Genomic DNA, 10880 nt, shown 5'->3' with positions numbered 1-10880 from the left:
GGGAATGCTCCATTACAAGACTTTTGACTTGGGTATACCTTTGACTTAATATCAATTAGTTTAAGATAGATTTTTAAGTTTTTTAATTAAATATCAAACCATGGATATCACTAGATCATCCTACAATTAATGTATTTTTAGTCATTAAAAGATAATATTAATTTACTTGGTGATTATGTTGCACTATGATCTAACTACTTTGCCCAAGAGAATTTTTTTCATCTTTCATTATTTTTTATTTTAAAATTTTAGCATTTGATATAATTCCTGCAGAATCGATGAGAAATGGTAGGTCTCTTAGCTATATATATATATTGAACATTTTTTTTGCACATCAATATATAATTTTTTTTTTCGTGCCCTTTTTATACAAATCAACCATATAAATAGTCCCTCTCTTTTCCCCTCTTGAAATTTTTCTAATTTTGTTTCTGATATTAGATTAAGATTATCTTCCTTTTAAAGTTGGAATGCTTTGAAAGTGTTTCGTAATTCAAATTTCCATGCACATGCTCTTGCTAAGTGGGCCGCTTCTCATCTCATTTTTGGAAACATTCCTAAAGGATCTCCCATTCTCTCTTCCATCTTGATCGAAAATGGGAAAAATCCTCCTCTATAACTCTTTTTTTCCCTATTCAATTAAAAAAATAAATAAATAAAAAATAAAAAAACCATATAGATCCCACAAAAGCTAAAGAAAAATATATATTGTTTTTTTGCATTTTTTGTACGCTGCAAATCAACCATATAGATCCCACGAACACTAAAGAGGAATATATATATATATATCTCACAAACTTGATGATTGATTTACGAAATAGATGGATGTAGACACGGACGGAGGGAGGGGGCACTAGCATAGGCCATGGCCCCCTTCCCTCAATTCCTTAAAAAAAAAAGAAAAAAATTAAGGTAAAAAAAAATCATAAGGTACTGGTCCCAAAAAAAAAGAAAAAATTGGCATATGACGCTGCATGCCCATAATAATTTTTGGCTCCATCTCTGATGTGCAAAGATGTATATTAGCACATTTTATAGCTAAATGGTTTATTAATCTAATAATCTCTACAAAGACTTGCACTTGCTGGTTGGTTTAGTGAACAAGTCAAGTCAGAAAGATCTAGTGGAGTTTGCCATTGCCGTTGCCATTTGGAGTACCCAAATACTTCATTTTATCTTCTTAAATAAATATCTTCCACAAAATCACAAATGGATTATTTTTATTTTTCAATACATATTAGATTTCTTTTTTTTCTTTTTCTTTTTCTTTTTTTGTGTCCCCAAGAAAAAACATGTTCATGTGGGATTCCAAGATTCAACCCACCTGCGTTAATGTCAGACATCATACATCATACATCATACGTGAGACATGAGACAAGAATTATTCCTATGGAATTTGAGATAAAAATTAAAAGATGGGCACATTATAGACTGCAGAAATAGGAGATGCATAAATATTATATAATGAACAATAATAAGAACACATACCATATCACCACTACTGCACTTCTACACCTCTAATGAGACGAAAAATAAACTATCCAACAAAATTATAAACAGATCCAACCCCCTCCAATACTAAGCTATCAGTACTGGGTCCCAAAATATTCTTTTTTTTTAAAAAAAAAAAAAAAAGATATATCTTCCTGCAAGTATCACATGACCTTCCAAGACTCTAAAGTGGGAAAGCTGGAAAAAGCGTCAAAAGCGAAGCCACCGCCATCGACGCCCATGCTGGGCCCAAAGGAGGGAGGGCCTTGCTCAGAAACCCCAGTAACACCTCCAGCCGCCGAGTTGGGTCCCACCAACTGCTGCTGGTGATGATCCAGCAAAAAAGCCAACGTGTCCAGGGTTGGCAAGCATCCAGTCTAAGGGTCAAAATGCATATAGCAATTATTAGCTAAAACCGTTAACCGTAACCGCCTAGGTAGTTAGTAAAATTCACTAATTGTCTCCGCTAACCGCCTAGGTGGTTAACCGTCGGTTAGCGGTTAGTAACTCTATTAACCGCTAATCACTTCTTAAAAGAAAAATTTAAATTTTTTTTAAAAAAAAAAAAAAAAAAAAAAAACCAAAATGATGTCGTTTATATTGTAATACGATAATATCATACTACATATGAGATTGTTTCTAGATTTTTATATATACTTAAAATTTTTAAACACAAAAACGACTTCATTTCATATATTTTTTTTTATATATAGACGGTTAGCAGTTAGCGGTTTCAAAGAAACCTAAAACCGCTAATCGTAACCACCTAGGTAGTTAGCAGGTTTTGCTAACCACCTTCAAAAGCGGTTAGCGGTAAAGGTTAGTGCACTCGTCTTTCCACCCCTAATCCAGCCCCTTGCAACCGGGTTCCAGGTCTCTGCGGCTCCGGCTTCAGGATTGGCACCACCGGCACCGGCAAGTTTCTAAATCTCACGCCCGTCACCTGCTACACCATCTGTCGCAAATTGGACGGGTCCGCCGTGATGAAGGTCGTCTGGGACCGCTTTGAAGCGCACAACTTCCTCTATGAAACCTTCCCTCCAGCCATCGAGATCCTGCTCTGCTGGTGCTTGGGCGCCATGTCGGGGTCTGACCCACACGAGAGACCCGAAACGGTTGGGCTGGTGTGTTACATGAATGCTTTTACATACACGTAACGAAATAGATTGTTAAGTTTTAAGGGAACCTAAACCCTATAGATTAATTGAAGGAAACCTAAAACCTTTTCAAGCTTAAGGTTTTGATTAATTTTCTAATTTATTCATAACATAATGGCCTCTAAATAGGCAAACTATTACAATATTTTCTAGGGCTGAGTCATCAACTCTTATTGGAATATAAACTAGGGCCGAGTCATCTAACTCTTACATGGAATAAAATAAAAACAATATCAAATAAAAATAAACACAATAAAATATCCTACCGTATCATATATTTTAATATATTCTAATATTAATAATTGTTCAGCATAAAACTTCATTCTCATAACATTCCTTTCTCCTTGAAGAGGTCCTAAAATCTTGTGCTTGAAATAATCATGCTCTTGGAACAACATCTGTAGATAAAAAACTCAATTATTAAAAATAACAAATAATAAAATATTATTTGGCCAAGGCTTTGTTCCCATGAATGCGATCAGCCTTCTATTACTCTACTTCTCATCAATTTTTCTTTTTCTCTTCTTTTTGTATTTTCGTCGACTTCCACACACGTTGACACCCCTTTCTTTACTTTTTTTTTTTCCCAACCTTTTTTCCAATTCCATCCAAATCTTGAACCCATTATCTCCTTAATTCATTCCAAAATTGTGCACAAGCGTCCGTGACTCTCCTTTGTTTAAGCCGGCGTCTTTTCCTTTTTTTTTTTTCTTTTTTTTTTTTTTTTTTAAACTCCCTTTCCTTTGATAGTAGATGCCAACTCCTTATTCTCTTTCTAGGGTGACGTTCACCTAGTGGTTCTTCTTTCGGAAGAGGCGGTACACGATGATAGTGGGACTCCTCAATTTGAGCTTGTGGTGGTGCCAGCGGCGTCTTGATCAGCAGCTTGTGAATGTGTGCGCAACTTTGTGCAGCCATGGCGACACACATGGTAGGGGTTCTTGGATTGTGATGGGGTTGGAATAATGTGCCTTGGGATGTGATTTGTGTGAGACTTGCATGTTGACGGGTGTGAGGGTATTTTTGGTTTGTTGTCTTTTTGGTGGGGTTTTGGGTGTTTAGGTTTCTGGTAGTGATAGGTTTTCCTGGTGTGAAAAATCACACAAATTCAGTGTTACCAGTAGCTGGATTTTGGACAATGTTTGGCCTGATGGGTTGGTCAAAAACAGTAGTGGTGCGACGGGATGGGTGTTGGGTGACGGGTCAGATATAGGTTGCAGAGGTATGAGATGTGGTAATAGTACCTTCTGTGGTTCCTTGAGGACTCCATCCAATTTGCCATTAGCTTCTTCCAACTTTGTTATCGCACATTTAATCATGTTTTCAAGATGATTAATTTGTTACTCCAAACGATCCATTCTTTGATCTGCCATCGAACTTAACTATGATATCAATGTTACGTGAATGCTTTTACATACACATAACGGGATAGATTCTTAGGTTTTGAGGGGACTTAAACTCTTTAGATTCGTTGAAGGCTAGGGAACCTAAAACATTTTCAAACACAAGGTTTTGAATAATTTTCTGCTTTATTTATAACATAATAGTCTTTAAATAGGCAAACTATTACAATATTTCTAGGACTGAGTTATCTGCTTTTATTAGAATATAAACTAGAGCTGAGTCATCAAGACTCTTACATGAAAATAAATAAAGACAGTATCAAATAAAAATAAACACAATAAAATTTTCTACTGTATCATATATTTTAATATATCCCACTATTAATAATCATTCTGCATAAAACTTGATTCTCGTAACATTCATTTTCCCTTGAAGATGACCTTGTTCTTAAGGTCCTGAAAATCTTGTTCTTGAAATAATCTGTCTTAAAAACACATCTGTAGATCTACCAGGTCAATAATACTTAACAATTATAAATAATAAAATATTACTATAACCATGAATTTTCTCCCTTTAATCAACTTCATTTTTTTTTTTTTTTTTTGTCAATTCCACGAACTCTCAAATTTCCCCTTGAGGCCATTTTTATCCTTCCATCTAGACTTGGGCATAATGTCATACACGTACACTATTTTTTTTTTTTTTTTCTTTTTCTCTTTCGGAACCAAGTAATATCTAAGCCCTTTTTTCTTCTCATTTGGGTGAGCCATGATTTAGCGAGAGATGACCAAGACAAAGTGGCGATTTCAGTGGAGACACAGTTGAGATGGGTGATGAGTGCCAAATATTGTATATTTGGGCCCTTTAACTTATGTTTGTTAAGCTCTTAGCTGTGTTAATTTTTGATGTTTTTTGTTAGTTTTGGTGTTGTGGCGTGTTGCAGGTCATCAAGAGAAAACTGCGGTTTGAGGGTAGAAATAAGCAAAAGAATTGAAGATCCCTGGAAGTGCGCTCGAGCGCACGACCACGTCAGCCCCAGCATGCATCGCTTAAGTGCTGCGCAGCAAGAGCCCTGAAGAGCCGAGTGCGCTCGAGCGCACCTCGAGTGCAATCGAGCGCACTCACGCTAACCTGGCAGCGCTAAACCCTAGTTTTTATTATTTATATACAACGTTTTTCTCTTGTAAACACACATTAGGAGGCGCCGTTTTAAGCTAAAATACGACGTATTGTCGTCCGAAAGCTTGTGCTTCGTTTTCCTTTGTAAGCTTTATTTTTCTCATGATGTCAATTCAATTGTTTGTTGTTTTTGTTATCATGAGAGGCTAAAACCTTCAACTAAGGTTGAAGATGAAGCCTCGTCATTGATAAACATACATGTCTTGTCGTTTTGTACATACTATGAGACTATTTTATGAAAGCGTTGTTCAAAAGCCAATTCAACAGTTTGATTAAGTTTAAATGATTAAATGTTGGTAATATAGTGTTGTTCAAAAGCCAATTCAACAGTTTAATTAAGCTTAATTGATTAAATGTTGGTAATATACTCATGCTTAATTTAATATTCGTTGTGTTTTGTCTGGGGGTACATCGAATGATTGGATTGAGACTAATATCCATTGTGATCTACGGATACAGTGGATGATTTGATCTCAATTAAATATTCGTTGTGATTCTTTTAACGGATGGATTCATCGAATGATTTCATTTGCATGTTTACAACTTTTGAACAATGTATTTGGATTGAATATTGTATGCATAAAATGCAAGACATGTTGTTTGATTTGGCGAGGGGGATTCGGAAACCTTAGTAATTTGACATTACTTATTCTCAAATTGTTTAGTTTAGTTTATGATTTTGCACGACACAATTACAAAAATTGAAACTAGGTTAAGATAAAATTAGGTTAAACTAGAAAATTAATTTTTGCAAACACATCTCCCTGTGGATTCGACCTCGCACTTGCACACACTTTACTGCACACGACTCGTGCGCTTGCGAGTACAATTAAATTTGTACATCAAATTTTGGCGCCGTTGCAGGGGATGCGTTTGATTTTGTAAAAATTGATTCTTTTTGTTTGAATTAATTTTATTTTTCTACTAGTTTAGGTAGGTTTTGATTTTATTTATTTTGTTTTCTGTATTGATCTAAAAAAAAAAAAAAGAGTTGTGTTTCTATGTTTTGTGCAGTTTGGCGAAATTCAGTCACTGCCAGAGTGATCGAGCGCAGCTCATCTACGCTCTATCGCACTCGGGCCTATTACAGCGAGCAAGCGTACCTGCGCTTGCCACTCTGCGCTTGCATTCAAAGCACGTATACACTCGATCGCACCTCTGTGACGATCGAGCGCACTCCCAGAGGGCACACATTCACGCTCGATCAGAAATTCTTGCAGCGAACACATCTCCGCTGGCAGCATCAGCATACCAGAAGCAGCTAAGTGAAATTTTTTTTTCCTTTTTTTTGTTTTGTTCTGCAAATTCTTTTGTTTATTCTTTCTTTTGTGAATACTTCGTTGTTATTTAGCTAGTTTATTTGAGCATTCGTGTTTGGTGCATGCTTGGTCGGAGATCCTTGAACCTAGAATTGATACCCTTAGACCCCGACATTGATAGAATTCTTAGGAGAACTCGAAGAGCACCTGTTGAGAGTGGGAATAGAGGAGAAATGGGAGACCAACAAGATAACATACCCCAAAATATAGAGCAACATAGGTTGAGCATGAGGATGCTAGAGCTGGAAATCCTGAGCAAGCTAGAGCTTGGAATGTGGACTTCACTACGTCACTTAGGGAGTTGTTCGCACCAGTGAACTTCACTACATCCCATTCGTGCATAGTGTTGCCACCAACCAATGCTACTCATTTTGATTTGAAACCTCATGTCATCCAACTCCTACCACCGTTCCATGGCTTAGAACTTGAAAATCCTTACAGTCATGTAAAGAAATTCAAGGACATATGCGCCACTTTCAAATTTCAAAATTTCTCTGAAGAGTCTGTCCCTCTCAGATTATTTCCTTTCTCTCTGCAAGAAAAAGCCAGGGCATGGTTGGACTCCAACACACTCGGGTCCATTACATCTTGGGAAAGCTTGTTAAGCAAGTTCTATAACAAGTATTTCCCAATGTCGAAGGTCAATGAATGCAGAAAGGAAATAAGTTCCTTCACACAGGAGGAGGACGAGAAATTTTTGGAGTGTTGGGAAAGAGTTAAGGAGTTGTTGATAAGATGCCCTCCACATGGTTATGAGAAGTGGAGACTCGTTCAGTTTTTCTACCAAGGATTAACCCAATCCAACCGTCGTATGATCGAGTCAATGAATGGAAGAGCATTCTTAAGTTTGACAGGGGATGCAGCATATAAGGCATTAGACAAGTTGTCCGACAGCTCACAGCAGTGGGATTTTTCAAGTTGTCGGGATAAATCTACCCATATCCCCAAGAAAGGTGGCATCTATGAGGTTAAGGAGAACACTGATTTGAGGATAAAGATAGATGCCAGACCAAGAAGGTTGAAGCTCTTGCAGTGGGTCAATCTGTTAATGCTGCCAACACATTCAATGTTGATGGTTGTTCAATCTGTGCTAATCCTATGCACTTAGCACAGAGTTGTCCATTTTCACCGGCTTTTGCCGAGTGCTCCATGGAACAAGTGAACACCTTCAACGACTTTAGGAAGCAAGCAAGCGGACCATATTCGGAGATATACAATCCAAGGTGGCGAAACCACCCTAATTTCTCATGGAAGCAGAGCCAACCAATGAACCAAGGATTTCCCACACATGCTCAAAATCATGGTTGTTCGGCTCAACCAGCGCAACTTCCTGCATCTTCGTCACAATCATCGTTGGAAGAAACAATGAAGCATTCATACAATCAAATAGCCAGGCCATACAAGAGCTCAAGAACTCCACCATGGCAAACACCCAAGCGATAGATGAAGTGAAGAATACCACCATGGTTAACACCCAAGCAATTGCGAAGATGGAAAGTCAGATTGAACAGATCGCCAATCACTTGGGTGAGAGAGAAAAGGGGAAGTTGCCCAGTCAGCCCGTGACCAACCCAAAAAGACATTATATGGTTGGAAATTCCTCGAGTTCTGCACACGAGCAAGAACATGTGCAAGCGATTGTCACACTGAGGTCAGGGAGGCAAGTGGACAATCAGGTGGTTGAGCGAGAAGAAGACCCTGCGGGGCAAGAAAGGGAAAAGAGTGGCAACAAAGAGAAGAGAGATGCCGAACCATCTACAGCACACCCATTATTGAGGACCTTCCTAGGTCATTTATGCCGAAAGCACCTTACCCTGAAAGGTTGCAAGCACCCAAGAAAGGAAGGAAGTTTGAGGACATTCTAGAGGTGTTCAAGCAGGTCCAAATCAATATCCCATTTTTGGACGCCATCCAACAAGTACCTTCATATGCCAAGTTCTTAAAGGACTTGATTGCAGTGAAGAGGAGGACGAATGTTTCGAAGAAGGCATTCCAGACCGAGCAGGTTAGTTCAATCCTGCAATGCAAGTTGCCCCTCAAGTACAAGGACCCCGGATGTCCTACTATTTCTTGCATGATAGGAGTCAGCCAAATTGAGAGGGCATTAGTGGATCTTGGAGCAAGTGTAAATTTGTTGCCTTACTCAGTTTATGTGCAGTTGGGGCTAGGAGAGTTGAGGCCCACTTCCATGACACTGCAATTAGCTGACAGGTCAGTGAAGGTTCCACGGGGAATAATAGAGGATGTCTTGATTAAGGTGGATAAGTTTTATTTCCCCATGGATTTTATTGTGCTTGACACGGAGCCGGTTCCAAATGTGGGGAGTCAAATACCGGTGATCTTAGGGCGACCATTTCTAGCTACGGCTAACGCTCTAATCAATTGTAGGACGGGGGTGATGAAGATTTCCTTTCGAAATATGACAGTGGAGCTTAATATTTTCCATATTAGAAAGCAAACATTGGAATATGAAGAAATGTAATAGGTATGCTTGACAGAGGAGATCATTGAGGATGTTGTTGAAGAATCAAGCATAGAAGACCCCCTGGAGGCATGCTTTGCTCAGTTCGGAGAAGATTTGGACTTGGACAAGCTGCTTGAGCAAGCAGATGCAATTTTGGAGACTGCTCCTCTGGTGAGCAGTGAGAAGGAGGAGACAGCAGTACCTGATCCCCCCAAGAAGGAACTTAAACCTCTACCGGACACTCTCAAGTATAAGTTCCTGGGTCCAGCAGATTCTTTACCTGTGATTATAGCTTCAGATTTGATCGATGCTCAAGAGGAGAAATTATTGGAGGTTTTAAGAGAACACAAAGAAGCTATCGGCTAGACTATTGAGGATATTAAGGGGATCAGTCCCTCGATGGTGATGCATAAGATACATTTGGAGGAGAATGCCAAGCCATCGAGGGGGCCACAAAGGAGGCTTAACCCAGCTATGCAAGAGGTGGTGAGGACTGAAGTGATAAAGTTGTTGGATGCAGGGATCATTTATCCCATCTCTGATAGCAAGTGGGTGAGCCCGATTCATGTTGTGCCCAAGCGGGCTGGATTGACGGTAGTGAAGAACAAGGACGATGAGTTGGTCCCAACTCGTATTCAATCAGGATGGAGAGTATTCATAGACTACCGGAAGTTGAATGCTGCCACCATAAAGGATCATTTCCCGCATCCATTTATTGATCAAATGGTGGAGCGCTTGGCTGGGCATGAGTACTATTATTTTTTGGATGGTTATTCTGGATATAACCAGGTCCCTATGGACCCTGAAGATCAGGAGAAGATGACGTTTAGCTGTCCTTTTGGGACTTTCGCCTACCGTCGCATGCCCTTGGGTTATGCAACGCACCCGCTACTTTTTAGCGGTGCATGATAAGTATTTTTTCTGACATGGTAGAGAGTTTCTTAGAGATTTTTATGGACGACTTCTCTGTCTTCGGTTCATACTTTGATGAGTGTTTTGCCTGACTTTGGTATTAGTACGGTGCAAGGAGAAGAACCTGGTGCTCAATTGGGAGAAGTGCCATTTTATGGTCAAGCAAAGTATTGTATTGGGGCACGTCATATCTCAGAGGGGGATAGAGGTTGATAAAGCAAAGGTGGATCTGATTTCCAACCTTCCACCCCTACGTACAGTGAAGGAGGTTCGTTCTTTTCTGGGTCATGCAGGATTCTACAGGCGGTTTATCTAGGACTTTAGCAAGATTGCTAGGCCCTTGTGCAAGTTGTTGGTGAAGGATGCCCCATTTGTATTCGATGAGGATTGCAAGAGAGCATTTGGGGACTTTAAGAGCATTCTGACGTCCACACCTATTATTCAGCCACCCAACTGGGGTGTACCTTTTGAGATCATGTGTGACACAACGGATTATGCAGTTGGAGCTGTTTTGGGCAGCGTGTTGATAGACTCCCCCATGTCATTTACTATGCGAGCAGGACTCTGAACGATGCACAACTCAACTACTCCACCACAGAGAAGGAGTTGTTGGTAGTCATTTTTGCACTAGACAAGTTTAGATCCTATTTGCTAGGATCTAAAGTCATCATCTTTTCGGATCACGCAGCATTGAAGTATCTTTTTTCCAAAAAAGATGCTAAATCTCGTCTGATCTGATGGATTTTGCTACTTCAGAAGTTTGACATAGAAATTCGGGACAAGAAGGGTTCCAAAAATGTGGTGGTGGATCATTTGTCTAGATTGACTGTGGATTACACCGAGGACGCCAACCCCATTTCGGAGACTTTCCCTGATGAGCACTTTATGCACATTGCTCATGAGCCCACACCATGGTTTGCTGACATAGTGAACTATCTCGTCATCGGCCAATTGCCTCAGCAGTGGGGGCGACAAGATAGGTCCAAATTTTTGTCCATGGTAAAGCACTTTTTC

The 10880-nt window shown here is 39.5% G+C and overlaps 1 pseudogene; it reads right to left on the bottom strand.

The window, feature by feature from the left end:
• Positions 1-1655: 1655 nt before the first annotated feature.
• Positions 1656-10880, bottom strand: part of LOC132191264 (calmodulin-binding protein 25-like) — a 13849-nt pseudogene continuing 4624 nt past the window's right edge.

The sequence above is a fragment of the Corylus avellana genome, chromosome ca9 (assembly GCF_901000735.1).
Source record: "Corylus avellana chromosome ca9, CavTom2PMs-1.0".
Taxonomy (NCBI): domain Eukaryota; kingdom Viridiplantae; phylum Streptophyta; class Magnoliopsida; order Fagales; family Betulaceae; genus Corylus; species Corylus avellana.
Note: the sequence above shows the minus strand (reverse complement) of the source record. Positions and strands in the feature narration are given on the sequence as shown.